The sequence below is a fragment of the Marmota flaviventris genome, chromosome 5, assembly GCF_047511675.1.
Source record: "Marmota flaviventris isolate mMarFla1 chromosome 5, mMarFla1.hap1, whole genome shotgun sequence".
In the NCBI taxonomy this organism is placed as follows: Eukaryota; Metazoa; Chordata; class Mammalia; order Rodentia; family Sciuridae; genus Marmota; species Marmota flaviventris.
Window position 1 is genome coordinate 45,621,040 of NC_092502.1, and position 25,694 is coordinate 45,646,733.

Below are 25,694 nucleotides of genomic sequence, written 5' to 3' on the forward strand. Positions count from 1 at the left end.
GGTGAACTGTAGAAATAAATTATTACTCCACCAAGAAGCCCCCATAAGAGTCGTTAGCCTGAACACAGAAGTGTTAAATTGAAATCCACAAGGCATTTTGCAAGACTTCTGACCTGAATGGGGTAAACCTCAGTGTGTGGCCTTTTGATTGCCTCTGTATTACGGGATTGAAGAATTGCAGTTTCATTTCTTGTTAGCAGGTTTGTTTCATTTCCCACTCAAAGCACTGAGAATTTCAATTGGAGCATATTGAAATAGATTTCAGCTTTTTTTGCATTGTTTTTTGTATTCAATTTTTGAAATTCTTTCATTTTTTAACTAAATTAACATGGCTCAAATGAACCACTCTGCTCCTATGGAATTCATACAAGAACATGAGATTTCTTATTACACATAATCCAACCAATGTGACGTTAAACAAATTTATAGAGAAAGTTATGGAGTTACCACAATAGTAAAAATGTGTGAAGCAACTTACGGTACGACACTACTCTTGCAGAGAAAGAAGTCATCCATGTTCTTGACTGGCTTTTTGACAGTGATGCACCACTATCCTACCAGATTGTTGATGACTGGTTAAATTTTGTAAGGATCAGGTGTCGTGAAGAAGCTGTTTGTCATATTGCATTTGCTTTTTCCATCGTTTTGCAGGCCTTGGGAGAGCTCCACCTAGCATTAAATTGAAGGTGAAATGAAATATGAAGATGCAAAAAAATTTATGAAGATGCGGTACAACTCAAAGACAAAAGTGGCATGGAGACTTTAACACTAAGAATCTGTGCTTCAAAGACTCCAGTGGTTATAGAAACAACTGTTGCATCTTATCAAAAGGCAAGTGCCTAATGCTATTGCCTTGGAAGTGGAAATTGAGACAAGACCCAATTTGTATGTATTAGCCAACATGTTGGTGAGGTGAATAAGTCTAATAATGCTTCTATAGAAGGAAATTGTGCTAGACCTCAAAAGCTGGACAGAACTACAACCTCTATGGTTTGGTTGTGATCCAACCTGTTTGGACATTTAGCAAAAAATTCTTGCTGTTCAACATTTAAAATGTGCCTGCCATATGTAACCAGTTGACCTTTTCTGAAATCATACAGTACTGAATGATTTATTTAAATCTATTTCCATGCCATAATCTTATCAATATATAAGGAATTTAGAAAGATTAGGTGCCAAAATACCCACAAAATACTTGTATATTTTTAATATCATAAAGAACCAAAATTCCAGGAGCTAAGAACACTCTAGACTTTGAGGCTTATTCCTTTAGTTATTTTGGACATTGTAAGGCATATGTGTTTAGCCTGCTTTACGTCTCTTGCATATATCACACTAGCATACCTAAGGTTTGCTTAATCATTTTTTAAAATTTTTTTGACCAAATCTTGTAATTATTTAATGTCTTTCTATAAGTGTTATTTTGTGCTGTTATGGGGAACCTCCACTTTGAGAAGCTACTTTTTTTTTTTTACAGAAGCATGTTTTTAATGTCTCCACACCAATTAAAAAAGCAACAAAACTTGCAACTAATTTAATGTTTGTACTCTGAGGTGCAACTTAAGAGGAGGGCCTGAAAAGAGTAGGAGTGGATTTTTAATTATCTTTAGTCAAATGTTGCCTTTGTCTTGTAGATTATGCTCTTTAATTTAGTAAATATTGCTTTGTTATTGCAGCTAAAATAATTCTTACTCATAAAATTTCTGTAAGTCTTGTAATTTTTTTTTCATACTTATCTGAAGCTGTTTACCAATTTGTATTTGTTTGAAGTGTGATTTTCCCCCATCTCTTTCCAACCTCTCTTTTTTAAAAAGTGGATTTCTGCTAATGAAATGAGCAGACATCTAATATTTTATATTAATTTTGAGCTGTGTAACTTAATATTTGAAAACTTGATGATTTGTTTCATTATGTAATTGATAAAAGGTAATGTGTATTAATGTCAGTTCAGCCATATGTTTATACTGTCTGGGAATATGTGGCTATAATTCTGGGAAAATAATTTGACAGTGTTCACCAGCTCACAAAAACTTAGTGTGAAAGCTTAAACATCTAAATAAAAAATAAAATGCAAAAGAAAAAGAAATTTATAATATCAGCCTTGGAAACCTCATGGTCAAAGGTGTAACACAATCATTTATTCACTTAGTCATCCCAGAGCTTTTTCCTATGACAGGTGTTTCCCTAGGCACTGAAGCCATAAGAACCAAACAGGCATATTTCTGCCCAAAGGTCCTCACAGTCCAATGGAAAACAGGCCAGTTTTCATAATATGTAGGCATGTGATAAATAAATACACAAAGTACCATGACAGCAAATTAAGAGATAATAATTTTTATCTTTTCTAATTTATGTAAGCTTTTGTGAGTAATGAGAATATATAAGAAAATTTTAAAAAACATACAGTTCAAAAATTCTAGAAAGTTATTATTAGAGATAGCATGTTATCACGAGAAGATTGTAGTTTTGGGTACCAAATATACCAGTGATGGTATTCCATTTTGGCCACTTACTATCTGTATGATCTTGAGAAAATTTCTTAATATCTTTTTCAAAGAATCACTGTGAGCCACAAAAATGATGTAAATAATGTCAGATTCAACCTCACATTTGTGGGACCTACATATCATATGCATAAACATTTAAAAGTTTAAATAAAATTAGTTACAGATCAAATAAGTACAGTCTCCACTAAAAATTTGGTTGCCTTCTTTGCAGAACTTGACAAGGGGATCATAATTACAATAATATTCAAGGTTGTATGGGTATGCAAAGGACTTCAAACAGCTAAAACAATTTTGATAAAGAACAAAGTTAGGAGACTTGCACCTCTTAATTTCAAAACTTACTGCAGAGATGTAGTAACCAAGACAGCATGCAATACACCACATGAGACATATAAATCAATAGTGAAGCCAGAAATAAACCCTCACATCTCCAGCCAATTGTGTCAAAAGAACAGGAATACCAACGGGAGTGTCACGACAATTTACTGGAGAAAGAAGAGTCATTTCAGTAAATGCTGCCTGGACTACTAGCTGTTCACATGCCAACCATGAAGTTAGACCTCTTCCTCACACGTTCACCAAGAATGGGTCATAGAACTAAGGTGATAAAACTCTCATGAGAAGAAACAGGCATAAATCATCTTGGTCTTTGAGTAAGTGATGGTTTCTTAGATTTGACACCAAAGGCACAAGCAACCAAAGGAAATGTTAATAAATCAGACTTCAAAATTTTAAACTTTTGTGCTTCAAAAGACACAAGAAAGATGAAAAGACAATTCATAGAAAGTGAGAAAATATTTGCAAACCATACAACTGACAATATACTAGAACATATAAAGAATTCTTATAGCTCAATAATAAATCAAACTATCAATTGTTGAATAAAATACATTCCATCTTCTTTGACAGAAATAAATTAATAAAGACAAAAGAGAAAATATGTATAAAGTGGTTTTATGTAAGTTGGTAAAATATTAGACAACAATGTTTAACAACTACTTACTAATGCATAATAAAGACATAATTCAGAAAATGTATTTGTCATAAAATTTATTGTTCCTGCTATTATTTTAGCAAAACATTTTAATCCTATTGTTAAATTAAGATATTTACATAATTTGTCTTCTATTAAAAGTAAAGATTCTGAAAAATTAATCATTAAAATGTAATTATATCTGAATTATATAAAATGTAAGAAATTTGAGGAAAGGAGAACAGGGAGGTTAAGGTTTCCATTCTATTTTAAGGAAAAATAAATTAAAATAAATGTCAAAATCAAACCATCGGTCTTTGTTTTCAAACTGTTTCTACTGCTGAAATTCTGCATTATAAAGCAGTGTATTTTTGTCTTATATCTACAGCAGTAAAACATTCAAATTCTCACATTCAAATTCTCACAGTCACTTTTTGTTTCAAAACATAAGGTTAGGAAAGTGGAGAAGAATTTCTCAAGTACAAGAATGACCGTGAGTGTTGACTGATAAGTGAAATTTGTGTGTGTGTTTATGGTGTGTGGCACCCTCCACCATGTGGATCCCATAGCAGGGGGCTACCTTGGACAAGTAATGGACATTCACTCTACCTACTTGACCATCAGAGGCTTGAGCAGTGGGGATTTTCATCTTCTGGAAACACTTATTTCTTATCTTTGATTATATCATTCTCTGATTTTCTTATTTATTTATTTAGTCTAATTAGGTATATATAACAGCAGAATACATTTTGATTTATTATACACAAATGGAGCAAAATTTTCCATTTCTCTGGTTGTAGAGTTGTACCATACGTGCAGTCATAGTTGTACCTAGGGTAATGATGTTCCTATCATTTCACCATCTTTCCTGTCCCCATGTTCCCTCTCTCTCGTCCCTTCCCTTTGCTCAATCAAAGTTCTTCCATTCTTTGCGCCTCCCCATTATGGATCAGCATCCACTTATTAGAACATGTGACCTTTGGTTTTTTGAGATTGGCTTACTTTGCTTAACATTGATATTCTTCAACTCCATCCATTTACTTCCAAATGCCATAAGTTTATTCTTTTTTAATGCTGAGTAGAATTCCATTGTTTATATTTACCACATTTTCTTTATCCATGCATCTATTGAAGGGCATCTATGTTGGTTCCATAGTTTAGCTATTGTGAATTGAGCTGCTAGGAACATTGAAGTGGCTGTGTTACTGTAGTATGTTGATTTTAAGTCTTTTGGGTAATGATCCAGGAGTGGGATAGCTGGGTCAAATGGTGGCTCCCTTCCAAGTTTTCTAAGGAATCTCCATACTGCTTTCCAGAGTGGTTGCACCAATTTGCAGTCCCACCACCAATGTATGCATGTGCTTTTCCCCCTCGTCCTCACCAACACTTATTATTGCTTGTATTCTTGATAATTGCCATTCTGATTTGTCACTCTCTGGTTTTCTTCTCAGATCCTTGACTGCTTTTTCTGTCTCCTCCACAGGTCCATCTTCCTCTGATCAATAGTAATTACAACAGGGTTCAGTCACAGGCCTTCCACACTCATAGTTTTAAATATTGTACGTATGCCATTGGCTGACTGCTCAACAAATACACTGGATTTATCAGCATCTTCAAGATACAATTTATATTTTGCTGGACATTTTCTCATTGACCTTATAGATCTATTCTTTATTCCTTTCCATTCTAACGTGTGTCCTGAGGCTATCCTGTGTATTTTACCTCAGTAGATTCTATTGCCATATTAATTGTATTTGTATTTGGGTTTGTGTTTTAGGATCCCAGGCAAGAAATCTGAGGGAAGGAGAACAGTGAAATTAAATTATTCTCTTAAATATCTCCCTACATGGTTGCCACCATCTGGGGAGCAGAATCTTTGCCCAATCTTGTCTCCCATAGCTATGTAACTCCCTCAACTAGGTTCCAATGACAGTTCCTTCTTATTGCCTCCTTGAGTATGAAACTATTATTTATAGTCCTGGAGAATTACACCGTGCCTCATAGTGTGCCTTACTCTATTGCCCTTTCAACAAATAGACCCTTTGTAAAATTCTCTTCAAATTACCCAACTTGACTGCACCATCTTTTTGCCACTTGACCCCTGATTGGCACAGTTATTGAAACTGTGACTGGACCCAGAAATCAGAGCAGAATCTTTAAAATAGGATCAGGCCCTAGAATGGATTGTGCAATATTTTAGGAATAAGAGGGGAGATGGGGCTATAAGTAATCCTTGACATGCAGTAGTATCACATTACTGAACTGTGGCTGTTGATGACATGGAAAGGCAAGGTATTGGGAAATCAAGTAGCTCTGCAACTTGATTGCTACAACAACAATGATGTGTCATCTGAGTTATTCTGATATCCCTAGAGAGCATAAGCAGAGAAAAGGAGAAATGAAATAATTGAATAAGAATTCATGAAGACAGAAAGTTTTGAAAGCAGCTTTAAAAATGCATTTTATTTCTTATAGTTATAGGAAGATATGGTTGAAGCCTAAGCTTAGGATATGAATATAAGGGTTTCATCACTAACTAAATGCTCAAATACATGAGGTATATTACATTAAAATAGGGGCACTTATGGGGAATGAGTGGAATCTTGACCTCTGAATCATGGAAGGGAGACGTATTTCACCACAAAGAAAGGATGACAATGAGTTCAGACCACTAGAATTCATGCCACTGGTATTATATCTGTTCCGTCTCTGTGAAGTAGATGGGTCACTAAAAAGTGGAATAGCCTGTGCATGACACAGTTCTGGTGCCATGCTCAAAGTTAAGGGGCAATCCTTCACTTTATGGCATATAAAAGAGTAGCTGAGATACTGTACATCTTCCTCCACAGTTAGAGTGCATGGATCTGGGAACCAAGCAAATATGTGATACTTACAAAAAAATTATCATGTATTAGATCATAAACAAGGCTTAATAAAGTCCTAAGAATTGATGGCATACAATTTGTTCAAGAAAGAGTATGACAAAATTAGAAATTAAAATACAGATCAGAAAACCTCATATGTTTTGGAACTTTTAAAAACATATGACAAAAATTCATAAGTATAATATGGCAAGAAGAGGAAATAAAAGATATAGAGTTTAGTAGAGAAGTAATAAGATTATTATTATTTACAAAATCCAAACAACACTCCCCCGCTGCAAAAAAAAGCCCTTCTATGTTAATATGTGAATTTAGTAAGGTCACTGGATGCAAACTGAATATGCAAAAATCAATTGTATTTCTATACATTCAATGAATGTCAGAATTCAAAAAATGTTAAATGCCTTTTTTTTTTTTTTGGTACTGGAGATTGAAGTCAGGGACACTCAACCACTAAGCCACATCCCCAGCCCTATTTTGTATTTTATTTAGAGACAGGGTCTCATTGAGTTTCTTAGCGCCTCACTGTTGCTGAGGCTGGCTTTGACCTCACGATCCTCCTGCCTCAGCCACCTTAGGTGCTGGGATTCCAAGCAAGCACCACTGTGCCCGGCTAAATGCCATTTTTAATAGCTCAAAAAAATTAAGTATTCAGAAATAAATTCTGGTAAAAAACCAAACATTGATAGAAAATTTAAAGTAGACTTAAATAAAACAATATGATGTATTGACTCAATACTAATTAAATGTTAATTATATCTAAATTGCTCTATGGATTCCATATAGTCCCAATCAAAAAATATTTTAAAAACATTCTTAGTTGTAGATGGACACAATACCTTTATTTCCATTTTTTTATATGCGGTGTTGAGGTTCAAACCCAGTGCCTCACATGTGCTAAACAAGTGTTCTATCACTGAGTTACAACCCCAATCAAAATTTAAGCAGGGTTTTCACTTGTGGAAATTGACAAGCTGATTTTCTTTTCTTCTTCTTCTTCTTTTTTTTTTTTAGTTGTAGATGGACACAATGCCTTCCTTTTTTAAATCAATTAATTAATTAATTATATGTAGTGCTAAGAACCGAACCCAGAGCCTCACACATGCTAGGCAAGCACTCTAGCACTGAGCCACAACCCCAGCCTCACAAGCTAATTTTAAAATTCATATGATAATGCAATGAATTTAGATTGGCCAAATCAATCTTTTTTTTTTATAGAGCTTAATTACAGGATGTTAATATTCAGGACATTTCAGAACACCTTATACTGTAATCAGATTTTTGTTAACTGGTTTTAAAAGTATTACTTGAGTATTTTTCCACATACCAATTTTCAGGCAAAAGTACTATCAGTGACTGTTTAATAAATGTTAATTTGATTAAACAGTTTATCCTTAATAACTTGAGACAAAAATCCATGGATGGCTTCTATGATGGTTTTAAGCTGTCTCTTGTAGCTTTGGTAAGTTTGTCTTCTGACTGTTGATCATGTGTTTCTAAACCCAACATGAAACTCCCTCGGCCCAGCTGGGCTTCTGACTGCTCTAACTTTTCAGAAGAATCAAACACCTGACCAGTGGTATAGTCTGCATTAGTATGCAAGCTAGAGGAACTCAGTGTATTCACCCAGTATTTATTCCACAAAAGCTCAAGTAATTTGTGATCCAAAGAGGTTTTGAAATATGAGACTTCTAAGGCATAGTATTATTTGCAATGTACACTTCTATTTTGTTAAGTGGAATAGTCTGATATTCAGAAGGTCCTTCATCAGGAGGTTTGTAGCCCTTTGGGTATGCCCCAAAGGCTCCAAGATTCACTTTTCCTGCAGATATTGTTCTTGTTGGATCAATTACTGTTAGACCAGGACCCAAGAAAAGACCACTGACTCCAATTAAAATCAAATTAAAGCAAGCTTATTATTTCAACTGGCCGGGCTGCCTCTCCCCACAAAAACCAAGGGAACAAGACAGCACTGCAGCTTTCTTACAGCACAGCTTTATAGCCCAGAAAGTTACACAAAGGGGGGTTACAGATAACAAAAAAAGGCTAGTTTACATTTTTGCTTTATGAAGAATTTATGAAGGTCATCAGAGTCTCAGAGAGGGTCATTATCTGGCCAGGGAAGGCCAAGATTTGTGAGGCATCACTAAAGTTTCAGAGAGGGCCGCTATCTGGTCAGAGAGAGCCAGGCATGGGTGAGTTCAAGGCATGGGCAGGCATTCCAAGCAAGTTCAGAATTTGTAGTAATTTATAGTAAAGCTGAAATTAGCTTTTCATGGCTTTGTGGCGAGATGGCTCCCAATTTTAAGAGAAAATCAGGCTGGGTCTATCATTACCACTGCTACAAAGGGTTCTTGGAACTGTTGGTTAAGCATCTGTGTACTAATGCCAATCCCAGAAAGCCAGCAGCCATAGCCAGGGTGGCTGTGGTACCAGCCAATTGCATTTTCAAGGCAACCAAACTGTTTGGCATTTTTTTTTTTTTAACATATGCAGCCATGTACTCATAAGCAGCAGCCTGAGCATTTACTCAGGTTTCAGTACCCTCTACAAGCAAAGCAAAATTGTCCATAATGATCATGGTTTCACCATCCACCTTTCCTAGCATCAAACCCATCACTTCCAAGTTGCTTCCTGATCTGGCATGCATCACCATTTTTAGTAGAGCCAAAGCGAGATTTTGCAGTATTTAAAGTAATGGTGATCCTTAGTCCAGGGTTTTGCCACCAGGATTTCTTGCGGCTGTTTTTTGTCGTATTTGTAGATTTCATCCCTACTCTAGGTTTCCTGCATGTTGTTGGCCAATTCCTAGGTTTTCTGGGCCATACCTTTCCCGGACACTGCCATCACCAAGGAATCGGAGAAGTTGTCGCTTCTACAAACAAAACGCAACTTGACCTCCCTGAGTTTCCAGGTGTGGGCTTCCAACCTTCCCCACCAGGTGTGCCTGCCAATTTTTTCTAGACTCTCCTGGCCAAATCAATCTTGTAGAAGAAAAAAGAGCTTGAGTACATAGACCATCAAATTTGAAGAACTGGGGTGTTTTCAAGGTGGCAGAATACAGGAGGTCACTTTCCTGGATGCTCCATGGCATGAAACCAAGAAAGCAGACAGGCAGCTTCTCTGCAAGGTGAGTAAACAAACAACAACAACAACAAAAAATTGGGGGGTACTTTACTGGGATTTAAAAGTGGATCGTTAAAGCATATCATGGAAATAGGAGTTTGGATACAATAAAATAAGGAAAAACTCTTCAGTGGCACAGCTGGCCACAGCTGGGCCAGAAGCACCAGCCATAGCAGTCCCTCCATGAGCATAGTGGAGTCATAAGGGAATTGAAGGAAACTGCATTTTTTGGAGAACCAAAGCATGTCTGGGTATGTAGTGTTTGGAGATCAAGGACATTGCCCAACAAAACTGAAAAATGTGTTGCACAACATCCTTTTGCACAGAAAGGAGCCACCATCTCTCCAGGCAGCATGCGGAAAACAAAGGAAGGAGCCCCTATGCAACAGCAGCACTGGGGCCAGCATCTGAGGGTGCTGATTCCTGGCACACCTGGGTTTGGCCCTAAATATAGGCCCAGTAAGCACACACTGCATGACAGAGAGTGTGCTTAAGTGACCAGGAGAAAAATCAAACGTGAAGAGTTTACACAGGGGACAACTGGTCTTGGAAATCTACCGGCTCTACCTCCTCCTCCAATCTGGCTGCTTACAGGACCTGCTATAAGAGATGAATCTGGCAGGGAACTCAGAAGTGGGAGTGGGAGAGAGTGTTTGGATATTCAACCTGAGACCAGGAAATGTGGGGTCCACGGTGACATAGGGGACTAAGAATTGGGTCCCTGATTGGGGTTGTGGCTCAGAGGTAGAGCACTCGCCTAGCACATGTGAGGTCCTGGGTGCGATCCTCAGCACCACATAAAAATAAGTAAATAAAATAAAGGTATTGTGTCCAACTACAATTAAAAAATAAATATTAATAAAAGAATTTGGTCCCCTACCATACAAGTGGAACCCAGGGGAGATCCCTGGGGTACAGTCTTCCATTGTGGACCAGCAAGTTTCTGTTTATTGTGATGATTAACATTGTAGACATCATGGTGGGAACTATTTGGTTTAATGCTGTATATTGTTTACACTGATTGTTGTTATTATTTGTCTCCCCCTACACAGTGAGGGACTGGAAACCTTCAAGGACACCATAAGTCCACAGGGTAGAAATTCTACTGCCTCAGATCCACACTGTTAGATGGGTAGACACACAAACAACATGAAAAAACAAAGGAAAAAAATCACCACAAACAAACCAAGATACTCCAATAGCAGAATCCATTGATACCACAGTGAAAAAATGTCAGGGGAATTTAGAATGTACATAGTTAAACTGATCTGTGTAGTAAAAAACAGTATAAGGAGTGAAATCAGAGAGAAAATATAAGCAGTGAAAGATCACTTCAAAAAAAGGGACAGAGATTCTGAAGAAAAACCAAGCAGATATCCTTGAAATGAAGGAATCAGCAAATCAAATTAAAAATTCAATGGAAAATGTTATGGTTTGGATGTGAGGTGTCTCCCAAGAGTTCACATGTGAGGGATTGTAGCTCAGTGGTAGAGCGTTTGCCTAGCATGTGTGAGGCCCTGGGTTCGAGTCTGAATGCCACACATAAATAAATAAAAAATAAAGGTCCATCATCAATTAACAAATATTTTTTTAAAAAAGTTCACATGTGAGACAATGCGAGAAAGTTCAGAGAAGAACTGATTAGGTTGTGACAGCTTTAACCCAAGCAGTGAATTAATCCCCTAATGGCATTAACTGAGTGGTAACTGGAAGAGATAGGGCACTGGGGGCATGACTTTGGGGTATATATTTTGTATCCTGCAGTGGAGTCTCTTTCTCTGCTTTCTGATCACTATGTGAGCTGCTTCCCTCTGTCACACTCTTCTGTCATATGTCCTGTCTCACCTTGAGCCCTGAAGAATGGAGACTGCTGTCTTATGGATTGAGATCTCTAAAACCATGAATCCTCAAATAAACTTCTCCTTCTCTACAGTTGTTCTGTTTGGGTTCTTCTAGTCACAGCAGTAAAAAAGCTGACTAAAACAGAAATCAACACCAGCAGACTAGACCATTTGGAAGACAGAACCTCAGGTGATGGAGACAAAATATATAATCTTGAAAATAGATGTTACCACAGAGAGAAGATGCTAAGAAACTATGAATGAAACTTCTAAGAATTATGGGATAACATTAGAAGACCAAATTTAAGATTTATTGGGAAAGATGAGGGCACAGAGACACAAACCAAAGGAATACACATCTTTTCAATAAAATAATATCAGAAAATTTCCCATACCTAAAGAATGAAATGGAAAATCAAATGCAAGAGGCTTCTAGGACTTGAAATGTACAAAATTACGCTAGACTCACACCAAGGCACATTATAATGAGAATGCGTAGTATTGAGAATAAGGATAGAATTTTAAAGGCTGCAAAAAAATATCAGATTATGTATAAGGGAAACTAATTCAGATTTCAGCTGATTTCTAAACCCAAATCCTCAAAATTAGGAGATCCTAGAATAAAGTATACCAAGCTCTGAAATAAAACAGATGCCAACCAAGAATTCTATATCCAGCAAAATTAAGCTTCAGATGTGAAGATGAAATAAAAATCTTTTATGATAAACAAAAGTTAAAAAATTCACACATAGAAAGCCTGCACTACAGAACATTCTCAACAAGATATTCTGTGAAGATGAAATGGAAAAAAATGTGAAAACCAGTGAAGAATGACACTAAAGGAATAGTTAACCACAGGATAAACTAATTCATATCAAAAACTAGAAATAACCCCAAATGACCAGGAATAAAAATCTTAATAATAATCTTGAATGTTAATGGCCTAAACTCATCAATCAAAAGGCATAGATTTGCAGTTTGGATTAAATAAAAAAGGCCCAACAATATGATGTTTCCAGGAGACTCACCTCATAGGCAAAGACATTCACAGACTGAAGTGAAAGGGTGGGAAAAAACATATCACTCACATGGATCACAAAAACAAGCAGGGCTTTCTATCCTCATATCAAATAAAGGGGACTTCAACCAAAGTTAGTCCGAAGGGATAAAGAAGGACATTTCATATTGCTTAAGGGAATTAATTATATATCAACAAGACATAACAATCATAAATATTTATGCCCCCCAAAATGGAGCATCAATGTACATTAAAAAACAAACCTTCTCAATTTCTAGAATCAAATAGACCACAACACAATAATAATGGGTGACTTTAACCTACCTCTTTCACTACTGGATAGATCCTCCAAACAAAAGCTAAACAAAGAAACTATAGAACTAAATAATACAATCAATGATTCAGATTTAACAGACTTATATAGAATATTTCATCCATCAATGAGTGAATACACTTTCTTCATAACAGTATATGGGTTCTTCTCTAAAATAGGCCATATCTTATGCCACAAAGCAACTCTAGGCAAATACAATATATATATATATATATATATATATATATATATATATATATATATATATATATATATATATATTATATATATATAATACCCCACATCCTATCAGATCATAATGAAATAAAATTAGAAATCAAGAATAGAATAAAAAACAGATGCTACTTTAACAACTGGAGACTAATATGCTATTGAATGACAAATGGATAGCAGAAGAAATCAAGGAGGATATACAAAAAAACACTGATACAACATGTCAAAATCTATGGGACACTATGAAGGCAGTGCTAAAGGAAAGTTCATTGCATTGAGCTCATTCATTGAAAGAATACAAAGTCGACGAATAAATGACCTGACATTACTTCTCAAAGCCCTAGAAAAAGAAGAAAAGTCAACACCAAAGCAGTAGAACACAGGTAATAATTAAAATCAGAGCTGAAATCAATGAAATTGAAACAAAAGAAACAATTCAAAAAATAGACAAAGAGTTGGCTTTTTGAAAAAATAAATAAAATCAATAAACCCTAAACCAAGCTAATGAAGAGAAAGAGACAGAAAACTGAAATTGCTAAAATTCATGATGAAACAGGAAATATCGCAATGGAAACTACTGAAATAGACAGAAGATAATTAGAAACTATTTTGAAAATTTGCACTCCAATAAAATAGAAAATCTTAAATACATTGGCAAATTTCTAGAGACCTGATCTACCCAAACTGAATCAGGAGGACATACACAATTTAAACAGATCTCTTTCAAACAATGAAATAGAAGATGCTATCCAAAGCCTACCAACCAAGAAAAGCCAGGATCAGACAAATTCTCAGCTGAGTTCTACAAGACCTTCAAAGAAGAATTAATACCAAAACTCCTCAAATTATTCCATGATATAGAAAAGGAGGGAACCCTTCCAAACTTATTATAGGTTAGTATCACTCTGATACCAAAACCAAACAAAGATATATCAAAGAAAGAAAACTTCAGACCAATATCCCTGACAAACATAGATACAAAAATTCTCAATAAAATTCTGGCAAATCACATACAAAAACATGTTAAAAATACAGTGCACCATAATCAAGTGGGGTTCATCCCAGGGATACGAGGTTGGTTCAACACATGGAAATCAATAAATGTAATTCTTTTTTTTTAATAAATGTAATTCATCACAGCAATAGACTTAAAGACAAGAATCATATGATCATCTCAATAGATGCAGAAAAGCATTCAACAAAATAGCACATCTTTATGTTCAAAACACTAGGAAAACTAGGGATAGTAGGAACATACCTCAACATTGTTAAAGCTATCTATGATAATCCTAAGCACAACATCATTCTAAATGGAGAAGAATCAAAAAGCATTCCCTCTAAAAACTGGTACAAGACAGGGATGTCCTCTTTCATCACTTCAATGTCGTCCTTGAAACTCTAGCCATTTTAGCCTCTAGCCTACAAATAGGAAAAGAACTCAAACTATCACTATTTATCAACAACATGATTCTATATTTAGAAGATCAAAAAACCCCAGAAAAGTTCTAGAATAATTAATGAATTCAGCAAAGTGGCAGGATATAAAATAAATATCCATAAAATCAAATGTGTTCCTATACATCACTGGTGAGTCCGCTGCAAGAGAAATTAGGAAAACTACCCCATTCACAATAAACTAAAAAAAAAAATCTGGGGATAAATCTAATAAAAGAGGTGAAAGACCTCTACAATGAAAACTACATAACACTAAAGAAAGAAATTTCTCGCTCTTGAATAGACAGAATTAACATTATCAAAATGGCCATACTACTAAAACTGTTATACAGATTTAATGCAATTCCTATTAAAATCCCAATGATATTCTTCATAGAAATAGAGAAAGCAATAATGAAATGCTTTTGGAAAAATAAGAGACCCAGAATAGCCAAAGCAATTCTTAGCAAGAAAAGTAAAGTAGGAGGCATCATAATACCAGAACTTAAATTATAATACACAGCCATAGTAACCAGAACATGGTATTGGCACCAAAATAGACACAAAGGAACACAATAGAAAAACACAGAGACAAACCCACATAAATAGAGTTATCTTATACTAGACAAAGGTGCCAAAAACATACATTGGCAAAAAATAGCCTCTTCAACAAATGGTGCTGGGAAAACTGGAAATCCATATGTAGCAAAATTAAATTAAACCCCTATCTCTCACCTTGCACAACAATCAACTCTAAGTGAATCAAAGACTTAGGCACCAGAACAGAAGTAAAAGTAGGCCCAAATCTTTATCATGTCAGCTTAGGACCTGACTTCCTTAAAAAGTCTCCTAAAGTGCAAGAAGTAAATTCAAGAATCAGCAAGTGGGATGGATTCAAACTAAAAAGCTTCTTCACAGTAAAGGAAACAATCATATGAAGAGAGAGCCTACAGAATGGAAGAAAATTTTTACCACATGCACCTCAGATAAAGCACTAATCTCCAGGAAATATATAGAACTCAAAAAAACTTAACACCAATAAAACAAATAACCCAATCAATAAATGGGCTAATGAACTGAACAGACACTTCACAGAAGAAGAAATACAATTGATCAACAAGTATATGAAAAAATGTTCAATATCTCTAGCAATTAGAGAAAGGCAAATCAAAACTACACTGAGATTCCATCTCACTCCAGTCAGAATGGCAATTATCAAGAATACAAGCAATAATAAGTGTTGGCGAGGATGTGGGGGGGAAAGGTACATTCATACATTGCAAGTAGGACTCCAAATTGGTGCAACGACTCTGGAAAGCAATCTGGAGATTTCTCAGAAAACTTGGAATGGAACCACCATTTGAGCCAGCTATCCCACTCCTTGATTTATACCCAAAGTACTTAAAATCCATGTCAATGTTTATAGAAGTTCAATCCACAATAGTTACACTATGGAATCAACCTAGTTGGTTCATCCTAAATGAATGGACATAGAAAATATGGTGCATATACACAATAGAATATTACTCAGCCTTAAAGAAGAATGAAAGTATGGCCTTTGCCAGTAAATGGATGGAGCTGGAGAATATTATGGTAAGTAAAATTAGCCAGTCCCAGAGAACAAAAGGCTGAATGTTTTCTCTGATATGCAGAGAAAAAAGGCAGGGCTAGGGAAGAATAGAGGTACTTTGGATTATTCAGAGTGGAGTGAATGGAGAGCAGAGGGTCTGGGGGTAAGAAGGATAGAAGACTGAATTGGACATTATTACCCTATGTACATATATGATTACACAAGCTGTGTAACTCTACATAATGTACAACCAGAAGAATGAGAGGTCATTCTCCATTTATGTATGCTGTGTCAAAATGCATTCTACTGTCACGTATAACTAATTAGAACAACAAGAGAAAGGATTTGAAGAATTACCATAGAGCTACATTAATTAAGACAAAGTGACATGGGAGGAGGGATAATTAATTAAACCAATTGAGAAAAATAGAGTCCAGGACAGACTCACAGAAAAATACCACACAACTCATTGGTGAAAAGGATCATAATTTAAATGTTCTTTTCAACAAATGTTATTGAGTAAGTTAGAAAACAAGATGAAACTTCATTCATGTAATCATGTAATACACAAAAATCTATGTGGGATGGATCATCAACTTAAATTTAAAAAGTAAAACAATGATGTTCTTAAAAGAAAGTATAAGAATATCTTCATGATCCTGGTATGGGCAAAGATTTCTTTTAAAGGATATTAAAAGCACTGTCAATCAAAGAAAAAAATTAGATTTAATTGAAATATAAACTTTTTTTTCATCAAAGAGATCATTTAGGTAGTGAAAAGTCATGACATAGACTAAGAAAATAAGTTCAACAAAATGAATTTAAAAATGTTCCAGAATTATTTTAGTAAAATAGCTCAATAATTTTCTATCTTTATTGTTTTCTAATACATACAATTAAGGCTATAAATTACTAAGTACTGCACTGGATCTATCTCACAAGTTCTGACATATGATAGAATATATATATGTATATACACACACACACACACACACACATATATATATATGATAGAATACATACATATATATTCTATCAGTTTATAATCTATTAGGTATCAGTCACACATGAAAAGTGTCAGGAATTTAAGAAAATACTTAGTACAAAACAAATCAGTTAATCAACATCCCTGTCTTGGTGGCACAGCAAGTCCTGATCCCAGTTCTATAAACTATATCTTCTAAAGATCAGAGGAAGCTAGACAAACTCAGGTGGTAAGAACCAAAGGGCAAGGATATGGTTGCTCAAAACAACTTAATTGCTAAAACATCTTAAGTAAGACCCTGCACAAACAATGCTGATCAGAACGTAGCCCAAGATAAACACAAAGCAACCATAAAACTCATGATGGTCACTAGACCTTGAGTCCCTCTGATTAAGACCAAAGCCTGCCAACCATAAATTCTATAAAACAAGGCCTAATTAGAACTTTTTAACCAGACCTGGATGATCCTGAGTTGCCCTTAGATTTTTAGCAAGGTCTTATAATATCAATGTAATTGTAGCTTTGTCTCCCTCCTTGTGGATTAGATACCTATGGGTAAAAGCATGCACAGTAGAGATTCAAGAATCTAATGAAGTCTGTCAGTCCATACTTGGGCAGGACCTTCTAGCAACTTCTCCTCCTGCCGCAATAAAACTGAGCTCATAGAGAAGTGAGCTGTCACTGACTTGTTTGAGATGACCCACCGTCTCCCTTGGGGGTGTCTTCTTTCTTAATAATCTTGTACTTTTACTACATTTTGTGCCTTGCTTAAAACCTTTCTTGTGAGAACACAAGAACTGAGAAACACAGAGCAATCCCCACTAACATTAACATGGTACAAGACCTCACTAACATATTTATATGGAAAACAAACAAAATAAAACTTATGTCCAGAATGTATAGAAAACTCTAACAGCTCAATAATAAGAAGGCAAACAACCCCATTTAGAAATGGGGAAAAAATGTTTGAATAAATAGTCCACAAAACATATAAGGATGTGCAAATTGTCAAGAATCATATGAAAACGGGGTTCCAAATTATAGTCTGCAGGAAAATGCAAAATAAAATGACTTTGAAGTGCTACCCATCCAACTAGAATAGCTAAAATTAAAAATACAACAGCAACTGGCAAAACCAAGGACGCTGAAATGTGGACTGACTAGAGCTCTCAGCAGTACTAGTGGTCCTGTAGGTTGGCAAAAATCACTATGGAAAAGTGCTTGGAAGTATCTAGTAAAGTCAGTAAAGAGAGGGGAAAAAACAAAGAGCAGAAATGAGTTAGTGGCTACAAAGGCAGAAACACTAGGACTGGCAAGTCCTATAGGAAGGAGCATGCCAGAATCTACTCTAGGACTCTAGGATGTGGCCATTTCTAGAGCAGCTGTTTTGTTCCATAGTAACAGCCTGACTACCTGAGTTACAGCTGTAGAAGAACTGTGTTTTATTTTCCTAGGAAGGCTTTTGAGACTATTTCCTTATCTTTCTTATTTACACTTGACTTTTTACAATAACCTCTTATTACTAGAAGTAACTTGAATTTGTATAATTCCTGCAACTTGTTGTGTTTACCTGACCACATCCTTTTCATCTTTGGTCTTTCTGGGTACCACTCCTTAGACATTCTGATTAAATATAGTCTTTTATTCCTATAGTCTTGCCAACTCAATCTGCTACCTCTATGTGGGGCCATGATCCATCTAGGAAAGATAATTCAACATGATCTTGCAGGGATGGAGCATGCAGGGATCTATCCAATCAATGTCATTCCCATAACTCCTCCTGGGGAAGAAGGCAAACTCTTTCCATGAGATTACTGGTTTGAACAAGTGCTGGCGAGGATGTGGGGAAAAGGGTACACTTGTACATTGCTGGTGGGACTGCAAATTGGTGCAGCCAATTTGGAAAGCAGTATGGAGATTTCTTGGAAAGCTGGGAATGGAGCCACCATTTGACCCAGCTATTCCCCTTCTCGGTCTATTCCCTAAAGACCTAAAAAGAGCATGCTACAGGGACACTGCTACATCGATGTTCATAGCAGCACAATTCACAATAGCAAGACTGTGGAACCAACCTAGATGCCCTTCAATAGATGAATGGATAAAAAAATGTGGCATTTATACACAATGGAGTATTACTCTGCATTAAAAAATGACAAAATCATAGAATTTACAGGGAAATGGATGGCATTAGAGCAGATTATGCTAAGTGAAGCTAGCCAATCCCTAAAAAACAAATGCCAAATGTCTTCTTTGATATAAGGAGAGTAACTAAGAACACAGTAGGGTAGAAGAGCATGAGAAGAAGATTAACATTAAACAGGGATGAGAGGTGGGAGGGAAAGGGAGAGAGAAGGGAAATTGCATGTAAATGGAAGGAGACCCTCAGAGTTATACAAAAGTACATACAAGAGGAAGTGAGGGGAAAGGGAAAAATAATACAAGGGGGACAAATGAATGTCAGTAGAGGGGGCAGAGAGAGAAGAGGGGAGGGGAGGGGAGGGGAGGGGGGATAGTAGAGGATAGGAAAGGCAGCAGAACACAACAGACACTAGTATGGCAATATGTAAATCAATGGATGTGTAACTGATGTGATTCTGCAATCTGTATATGGGGTAAAAATGGGAGCTCATAACCCACTTGAATCAAAGTGTGAAATATGATATGTCAAGAACTATGTAATGTTTTGAACAGCCAACAATAAAAAATTAAAAAACAAACAAACAAACAAACAAAAAAACCAAAAGAGATTACTGGTTTGATTGACTTAAACCTGTAGCTGCTGGTGACCACCTTTGCAATTCAAAAGGAAGAAAGCCTTGCTTGAGAATGAAGTTAACAAAAAACACAGATGGAGAATGAGGGGAAAGTGCAAGAAAGGTTGCTAATAATATTGTTGAGGCCTTGGATCCAGCACAGTGGCTGGACCCATAATCACTTGTTTTTTTGCTTAAAATAATTTGTTCTAGATTTCTGCACTTGTAACTTAAATTGTCCTAACACTCGACTACTACAAAACAAACAATTTTAAGTATTCTTTTTAAAAAGCTCAGTCTTTTTTGGCACCTCATAAGATCTTTATATAGGCTTCCCTAAATGTTACACTTTTTTTCCTTTCAAGTTCAGGCTTATGAGATGATTTCTATATCATGCATCAACACACATAGATTTTTTTCTCAAATATATGAATTTGTATTAAGAATTTTAGAAGATCCACTCAAGTCGTTTAAGTTTAAATTGGAGAGCCTACTAAAGTAATTTGGCAGCACTGTGTACATTCAGTAATTGTAATGCAAATAGAGCTTTCCTGAAGTACTATTCTTTCTCCTCTGTGGGGCCTTTGGGTACAGGCTGCTGAGATGAGATTTACAATTACTGGCACAATCAAAATGCTCAGAAAGATTAGGGCTCTTAGAAACTGTTGAGTTCTCATGTTTTTTCAAATACTTGGAATTCAGTTCTTCTGAATGTTACTCTCAATTTCCCCCACAGAATCCATGAATAAAGGACATGAAATCTCAGCGATGCCAACAGAGCCTGCAGAACAAGTGTTGAGCTAATCTCCCTTTCACCCTGTGATCTGCTCCCAGACTTACCCCTTGGCTCACACTCAGTGTGTGTGTCTTGCTCATGAATGTGCTTTCATTCCTGCAGCACAGATGCTGAATGGATTCTCTGGGGCTTTCAAGGGGCCCAATATGGCCCTAAGAAAGCCTGAAGCTTTTATTGTTATGGTTTTCAATTCCAGTTTCATAGGAGTGAATTTTGCCATGGAATCTTTAGTTAATACTTATCAGTGGTTCAGGGGACTTTAGAGACTGTCAATGACTGGATTCATCTTCCCTCTAAATTCAAGAGTCCTAACTAATGAAATGTACAGCTTTCGGAAGGAGGCTATTCAGAGAATAAACCTGCAGTCTCTGAGCAATCAAGTATTCTCACGATGGCTTTGTAGGTTTTGTGTATTGAACTTTCCTCCTCTGCCTGGACTATGGCAAATTGCATTCCCTTAAGATATGCTGCTGAAAATTGACAACTTTCCAGGAAACAATCAACAGGAATCTTTTGGCTTTCTGCCTTGCTCATTTTATTTCTAAAAATTGATAGCATAGCACTGACCCAGAACTATGTGCCAAGTTGAATTTATAAATACATAATTATTGGAGTAAATTCAGCAAGATTACATCTAAAGTTCTCCAAAGCCCCCCAACCCTCCCCAAATAAGAAGCATGTCTACCTTTGATCAGAACCACTTGTGACTTAATACTTGCAAGTAATTTTTGCTAAAAACATTGTGTTTTCTTCTTACTAATGCTCATCATTATATCTCTGGAATGTAAAAATAAATGTTTCTTGAATATGAGAATAAACTAATTGATGAATCTAGTTCATCATGAGAGTTTTTTTTTTAAAGATTCTCTGGCATTTAAGATAAATCTATTATTATTATTTGTACAGTCTAAAATTTTAGTGTCAAGTAGTCTGCAATTTAAACTTTGCTGTTTTACATGAGTACAAACCCTCCTTTTTTTCACAATCACAGGATGTCTTCTTTTTAAAGAATTGTTCTTGTCTCAGATTTTGTCCAAGAAACCAAAAATGTGGTGATTGAAAAGTAAAACATAATCTCCATTTTCTTGCCTTAGGATTGGCCAGTAATAATGTAGCTTGAGAAAAATTTCCTTTCATTGATTGGTGAAATTCTCATGGATGGATATACAGTTTTTTATAAATGCTAATCTGCAAAACCAAGCCAGACATGGAATGTTAAATTAGAGGTAAATCTCATTTCACCAGGGGGACAATATATTCTGCAAGAACAGAGAAAAAGTTTCCAGAGCTTTTACCTTGCTCTACACATCATATCCTTGGATGGTCATATCTACAATGTATCCCAAGGCCAGGTGCAGTGACATACCCCTGTAATCCTAGCACCTCCAGAGGCTGAGGCAGAAGGACCAGCTTGGGTAACTTAGCAACACCCTGTCTCAAAATTTTAAAAAAATATAGAAAGGGCTGGGACTGTAGCTGAGTGTTCTTGGGTTTAATTCCCAGTACCACATAAATAAATAAATAATATATATATTAGACATAAATATTTTACTCTATACCACGTATTATACATTATATACATGATAATGTGATTTTTACATATAAAGTGCTTTTTTGGTATTTATTCCATGCAAACCATAAATTCATTTTTAGAATTAAAATTATTTTAGTGAGATATTAAAGTGCTTTCTTCTTCTTACCCACAGCTTCATTATTGCCATAGTCTAGCCTCCTGATCACTCTCAGAAAGCCTGTGGCAGGGGCTGGGGTAGTGGCTCAGTGGTAGAGTGCTCATCTAGCATGTGTAAGGCACTGGGTTTGATCCTCAGCACCACATAAAAAAATAAATAAATAAACAAAATAAAGGTATTGTGTCCATCTACACCTAAAAAAAAAAAATCTTAAAAAAGAAAAAAGAAAGCCTGTGGCACTTAGCTTGTCTTCTTCTTCCTTAGCTGTTCACCATGGGAACACCCAACTGTTCCTATGGATCCCAACCAAATACCTTAGCTTCACTGATTTTCATCTACAATCCACAAAAACAATTCACATGAGTTTTACTCTGGACCATGTTATAATTTAAAACTTTTTTCCAACTGATACCATAAACATAAATAGTGTATTTTTGGTTAGTAACCTCTAATTTTCTCAGCACAGTCTTTCTCTCATTATATTCAATCATATCTACTTCTATGAAGCATTAGATTTTTCTTCCCATTTACCACCTCCCCTTAGATGATCCATCACTATATTTACTTACTTATCTTCATGTCTTTCTGGATCCACAAAACCACAACCCAGGACCATGCTGTCATGTTTCTCTTCTGATTCTATTCAGAGTTGGGTGAGAATGTTGGAAAAGATTATGCAGCATTATAGATTAGAAAGGCTGACAACTAATGATCACCAATCGCAATGTTGATCTCTCTTCTAACTGACCTAAGTCAGCAGATGACTTTGTTCCTGACTTCATTGAGAAAAATCCATGTCATTGCATGAGCAAATCCTTATCTGATCACCCTTGCTACCTACAAATGCATCTCCTCTGCACCCTCCCTTGTCTTCCTTCTTGCTGTCTCAATAAGTGAGTTTTTAATCTTGTCTCACCCTCCTTCCTGAGGGATCTTTATCCTTCTCTTCTTCCTTTAACTTGCCTGTTGCACAAGCTCATACTTCCTCAATAAATATTTAGCAAACAGTTTTTGCTCTGTACACTCCTGCCACCTTCTTCTGGGTAAATCATTGCCTTTCTTGAGAAATGGCTCTGTCCTCCACTTGAGCGGGGGCTCAGCATTATCTTCCATGTTTTACATAATCCTACCTGCCCATCACAGTGGATTGCAGGGAAAAATCTCTAGATCACATTGGGAATAAATTGAAGATAGGACCCAAGGACCTGGGTATTCATTCACAGGTGCTATATCTTGAAGTATTAAAAAGCTCTTTCTCTGAGAGAATGAGATGATTGCTTTGTGTTCTAAAAGGATAAGAGGAGCAAACAAGAGGGAGACCAGCTGGACTAGGGCAGTGAGTACCATCTCCAAGCAACTCCAAGGTTGGGGAGGAGAGGAGAGAGCCAGGGAGAGAGAGGGGAAGGATATTTTAAGAGTAGGAAATGTCTTCCTTTAGTGTTTGTGTTATTGTCATCTCTCTCCTCCTCTGTCTTCCCACAAATCATCATGAAAGATTTTCTAAGGGAATTTTGTCCTTGATGTTGGAATTTAAAGAGGAGTAGAGTCTCATATATGCATGGTTATGGCACAACACAAAGATCTCTCACATGAAGAGAGAATCAGAAGAGGTCATGAGGCTGTGAATCTGACCACCTGCATTGCAGACCCTCAAATTGATAGAAGTTATAGGTAAAGCTTGGGCCTTCCCGTGTGATGGATGGCAAAACCAGTCCTGGATGTAAAATGAAATTATAAGAACACTGTCCTGAAAAACTAATGCCTGGGGAAAGGGAGACTTCCCTTCCCTTTCAGTCAGCCCTTCTTCAGGAAAACCTAATTAACACCACAGGCCCCTACCTTTTGGATTGTAAATAACTACCTCCAGGAATCCAACTACTCCCCTTTGAAGTGTAAATTGTCTGGCTGGCACAAGGCCCTGGTTTTGATCCCCAGCATGCAAAACAAAATAAAAAAGAAATACAGGATGGCATAAAAGGTTGAATGTAAATAAAAATCATAAAGGAAGTGAAATAAATTAGAATAACCAGCTTCATGGTTTCAGGCCCAAGACTAGAGACTTAGAGGCCTGTGAGAAGAAATGGGTTTTCCCCCTTATCTTACTCTGCTTCTGTAAACATGCCCCCCCCCCCTAGAAATCCTCGTGCAGGGCCTTCTATCCTGTACACTAGAAAGGTACCAGATAGCCGATATATGTTGTGAGAAAGTGGGGATGGGGGCTCAGAATTTGGAGTTTACTCCTCGCCCCCCTCAGCCCCCTGCCACTGGCATAAAAATAAAGTTTGAGTTCTCCCCCTCTCCAAGTGTCATTTACTATTTCTTGACTGATTCCTGCAACACGTGGGGCTCACGTTAATTTTACCATTTTCTCTGAAAGAAGACCCTGCCAACAGTGTTATATGCCCAAGTCAATAAATGGTAATACACAGGCAATTCTGAAGCAATGATTCTTTTTTTGAAGCAGTGATTCTTAAAATAAGATTTGTAAGCGCTAATGAGATTTGAGGATTCTCTTTATGCAAGTCTTTCTTTTATTCTTCTAGGTGCCTAATGCACAATTACATAGACTGCTTTCACTAAACAAATACTTAAAAGACTCCTAAATTGTTGATCATAATCAAGAATTAACCAGTTGCCAGAATTTACTGAAGAATCTTGTACAGATATCTAGCTGTCCCTGAATGCTAAAAATTTCCCATTGTGCAGCTATGCACATAAGGACCAGGATTTCCATAATTTTCAGACTGAACTGTCTTTATCTGCATCATCAATGTTGACATGAGTGGGTCACAGTTTCAATTGCTGCTGTTTTTAATATAATAAATATAAATGAATGATGTTTTACTCTAGATCATTTTGTTTCATATAATTTTGTGTAATTGCTCCAATGTTACCATTTTTATGTTAATGTTGGCCCTCTTCTAGTCATTGTTATCACTAAGTTCTCTTTGCCTGTGGGAGGTGGGAACAGCTTGGATAGGTGGGCTGCAGCACCTTTTGTCCTATGTTGGCAGAAATTTGAGCAATTTTATTTCTTATACTTTTTAAAGCATGTCAATTGTTATTTTCCCCCATTTTTTTATTTGAGCAATTTTAAAACTACTGAACTAAGATATTTTGGTAATGCCTTTGTAAGAAGTTTTTCAATTTGGGCTTCTAATAGACTGAAGTGGTGGAAAGTTGTCTTCACTTTCACTTTGGAAAAGTCAACAACCCCATCCTGAAGTACCCTTTCTTTTGTTTCTCTACAGTGGTAGTGATGTTCTCTCATTTATTTTTTATTATAGAAATTTGGACATTTTGTATTCTTTTTCTTTTCTTTTTTAAAATTTATTTATTTGTTCTAATTAGTGTATTCTTTTTCTTGATAAGTAAAAATGTATCAATTTTTATTGACCTTTTCAAAGAACCAACTTTTGATTTTGTTTATTTTTCTATATAGTTTTCTATTCTCTATTTCATTATTTTTTTTTAATACTAGGGATTGAACCCAGAGTCACTTAAATACTGAGCCACATCCTCTGCCCTTTCTCTCTCTCTCTCTCTCTCTCTCTCTCTCTTCTTCTTCTTC

At 36.2% G+C, this 25,694-nt stretch overlaps 2 pseudogenes; one reads left to right on the forward strand and one right to left on the reverse strand.

The window, feature by feature from the left end:
* The first annotated feature begins 328 nt into the window (after positions 1 to 328).
* LOC139705904 (protein tyrosine phosphatase type IVA 1 pseudogene) lies at positions 329 to 843 on the forward strand (annotated as a pseudogene).
* A 6,879-nt stretch (positions 844 to 7,722) lies between these two features.
* On the reverse strand, positions 7,723 to 9,209 carry LOC114097258 (COP9 signalosome complex subunit 5-like; annotated as a pseudogene).
* Positions 9,210 to 25,694: the final 16,485 nt, after the last annotated feature.